The following is a 4,018-nucleotide window of genomic DNA, read 5'->3' as shown; positions in this document are numbered from 1 at the left end:
ACTCATTTAATTCCTACTTCTTCTGGAATCATCCAAGTTTCCATTATGCAGATTAATTCAGGGATATTTGCCAGTCTTTTTAAACTAAAAAAATAGTCAGTGGCATATTCTCAGGTTGCTTTTGTGTGTCTTAGCTTCAGAATAAAAGAATGTAAAACTATGAAAAAAAAAAAAAGATACCCAACGGCAAAAGGACCAATGTTAGCATGTAGACAACCTGTGAGGAATGTTTCATTCAGTCTTGTGAGGGAGTTACAGTACTTCTTCCAGTGTAAAAATTTAAAAGGAAGCCTTTCTGTCCATTCAAAATCTGAGTTCCTTTTCTTTAACAGCTGAGCTGTCAGGAAAAACAGTACATAGAGCTACTATCCACCTCAGGAAGAAAATAATTACTGCTTTTTAATGCTTGAATGCGGTATATAAATGTTGTTTCAGGAGGTCTAGATTCTTGTACCAACTGAGAACAAACTTAGCAAAGAAATTAACATCAGAACAAGAAGACATACCCTGGTCCTCTTTGCCTAATGTTCTCCTCTTTCTTTGCACTGCAGGGCAACCCTGGTGAGGAGGGTGCTGATGGCTTGCACGGAGACCAGGTACACAAAGTCTTCATTCTGTGTCCCCAGCCCCTCTCTGCCCCCACTAGTGTGGCATTAATAGTCTTTACGGTTGTCACGATTGGTCTGGAAATGTAAGGAATGACGCATGCTTAACAATGTCGAAAGTTAGTTTACATATTTGCTATTATCTTCAAAACACAAGGGCCTTAGAAACTTAACTCCCATTTCACATATTATCGTCCAGTATTTTATTTCTGTCTTTTTATTTTGGTAATTTCTACTAAATGAGACTTTGTTATAATTATGGTTTTATTTAGTTGATCCTTATCGGGCTTTACCCTCATTTCTGTTGCTATCACTGATACCTTCAAAGGAACGTGAAAAGATGGTGTTTCTTTTGCTTAAGGTACAACTTTTGGAGTTTTTCTTTAATAAAGCTTGTAAACCTCCGTGGTTGTTTTTTAATCTGAAAAAAATAATCTCATGATTTTACACTTTTACTTGAAAGATTGTTCTTCGGTAAACTATTTTCTCTCAGACCTTGGAAATGTGATTTTTGTATTCTCCTGGGCTTCTATTGTCTTCTCTCCTTCACTTTTGCTGTTAAGAAGTTATCCATCGCCGATTATACAGAGTGAAGTAAGCCAGAAAGAAAAACACCAATACAGTATACTAACACATATATATGGAATTTAGGAAGATGGCAATGACGACCCTGTATGCAAGACAGGGAAAGAGACACAGATGTGTATAACGGACTTTTGGACTCAGAGGGAGAGGGAGAGGGTGGGATGATTTGGGAGAATAGCATTCTAACATGTATACTATCATGTAAGAATTGAATTGCCAGTCTATGTCTGACGCAGGATGCAGCATGCTTGGGGCTGGTGCATGGGGATGACCCAGAAAGATGTTATGGGGAGGGAGGTGGGAGGGGGGTTCATGTTTGGGAATGCATGTAATAATTAAAGATTTTAAAATGTAAAAAAAAAAAAACTAAAAAAAAAAAAAAAAAAAAAAAAAAAAAAGAAGTTATCCATCAAGCTGAAAGTTTACCCCAGCTCACCTCCGCACTGCCAGGACCACCATGCCTGGCCTCCCCTTGAACACTCCACTGTGGCCAGTCCTGTTTTCACCTTATAAAGACGGTGGTGTGGGATTGCTGTAACCTTTAGACTAATGGCTGTCTGAAACATTGCCTCCACCTATAATATGCCTGCAGTATTCTGTGATGATTTGACAGAGAAGGACACCTGTTTTCCTCCTTCTCAAATATTTTGAGTGGTGCCTCAAAGGGCACCCAATGCCTCTACTCTGGAAAAAGACATTGATTCAGTGCAGTTTCCAATCAATGAACAATGCTTTGAATTGATCAACTTCAGAAACACATGCTGCTGTGATTCCGTGCTGCAGCCTTGAACTCCCACCAGAGGTTCTGGGAGAATGTCCTGGCATACAAGGCCCAACCCAGAAAGAAGGAAAACTTGTTGACCTGTCTGGGAGACCGTTTCCACAGCATTGCCACTCTGGAGAAGGTTAGTGTGACCCCACCAAAGAAGTGCATTTCGAGGTTGAGACACGAAAGCGATCTCTTAGACAATTACATGCAGCAGGATGCTCATGAACGTTTAAATCATTTGCTGGATGGGAACATCCTGCAGGGAGAGAAGCAACGAAACGGGAGGTTAAAAAATGGCAGCGGGAAGGAACTGCTGCTGCTGCTGCTGAGTCGCTTCAGTCGTGTGCTGGCGACGGGATGAAACCCCAACACTGCAGAGTGGTTTGAATCTTTATATTTAACACTTGCTTCTTACAGCTGCTTTATTTAATATTCCTTGCACAACAACCTACAGGGCAAGCTGCCAAGCACTACGATTCAGAGACTATACAGTGCGCAGGCGCAGGGCGAGATAACCTTTACCTTGGCTTATTTACTGCAGCTAAGACTTTGTTTTGGGGAGCTTCCTAATCAACTTAGAATCTGTTTTGTCCCAGGGTCTGTTCCTTTTGAGGAATCGGAGAAACATCCTTGTGTGCAAGCAATGTTCTTTTCCCACGGGAACAAACAGGATTCTTAGCTGAACATCTCGTTTGCAAGAATGTTCAGCCCTGGTTGAGAGTCTCGTTTGCAAGCACTTCTCAACCTTCTTTATACCTTGTTCCCTACAGTTGTGTGACCCCACAGACGGCAGCCCACCAGGCTCCCATGTCCCTGGGATTCTCCAGGCAAGAACACTGGAGTGGGTTGCCATTTCCTTCTCCAATGCATGAAAGTGAAAAGTGAAAGTGAAGTCGCTCAGTCGTATCTGACTCTTAGCGACCCCACGGACTGCAGCCTACCAGCAGAGAATGATAAACCAGAACTCAATTGTGTCCATGAGATTTCTCAGGGAGCACTCACCCATGAAACTTGATGCTTGAGCTGTGAAACTGTTTGTAGCAAAAGATGAAGATTTTCTTGACCTTTGTGTCCATGTGGAGCAGAATATATCTATTGCTGCCTGTCTGAGAGACTTCAGCAACACAGAAGCACTGTTGTGGACAGGAATTTTGTCAGGCAGCAGGTTGCAGGCCCAGCAAAGGATGCGCGTCAGAAAGCTGCCCATGACTTTGGCCTTGTACGTCAAGCGGTACAAGTATGTGGAGCAGCTCCACGTACACCAAACGATCTTAGCAGGTGGTCTTCCTGCTGGGACCGTAGCTCTCCAACGCCTGCAGTGACATGGAGCATCTGGCCTGTGTGTATGCCCTGGTTGTGCTGGCGGTCCACTGGGGCAGCGCTCCTAATCGTGGCTTTATGTCCATTTTACTGTGGTGAAAAGTCATGGCTTCTAGCTTTTGTTTGATGATGATGTGGTAGAGAAAATGGGTGCCCAAGCTACTGAAGAATTCTATGGCCTGACTTTAGATATAAAAAAATTCAGAATCTGGATATATTTTATTCTATCCATCAAGATAATAACTTAAAGGACTGTGGGACTCATCTGAATGGGGGGAAATGTTCAAAGCACTCTGAGCTGCAGACGTTTCTCTGCAGACACCCATCCCCCCCCAGAGGCCCACCAGCAGTGTACTCTTTGTCTCGGGGGTCTGGCTGTGTGACTCCTCCACCTTCCCCCTAGCTCCCCTTCATTTTCCTACATGCAGCTCTACTCGTGGTTTTAAGTTAGTCTGAGGTAGTGTTAACTGCAGTCAGATCGTAGTAAGGTTTAGACGAATGACATTTGCTAATTTTAGAATTGAAATCAAGATTGCTGGGAGAAATATTAACAACCTCAGATATGCAGATGATACTACTCTAATCTAGTCAAAGCTATGGTTTTTCCGTAGCTATATATAGATGTGAGAGTTGGACTATAAACAAGGCTGAGTGCTGAAGAATTGATGCTTTGAATTGTGGTGTTGGAGAAAACTCTTGAGAGTCCCTTGGACATCAAGAAAATCAAACCAGTCCATCC

The 4,018-nt window shown here is 42.8% G+C and overlaps 1 pseudogene; it reads left to right on the top strand.

The window, feature by feature from the left end:
- The first annotated feature begins 2,164 nt into the window (after positions 1–2,164).
- Positions 2,165–3,519, top strand: LOC138430618 (ubiquitin carboxyl-terminal hydrolase 46-like; annotated as a pseudogene).
- The last annotated feature ends 499 nt before the right edge of the window (positions 3,520–4,018 follow it).

Source organism: Ovis canadensis, chromosome 1 (assembly GCF_042477335.2).
Source record: "Ovis canadensis isolate MfBH-ARS-UI-01 breed Bighorn chromosome 1, ARS-UI_OviCan_v2, whole genome shotgun sequence".
NCBI lineage: Eukaryota > Metazoa > Chordata > Mammalia > Artiodactyla > Bovidae > Ovis > Ovis canadensis.
The sequence above is the reverse complement of the archived record's forward strand: the minus strand, read 5'-3'. Positions and strand labels throughout refer to the sequence as shown.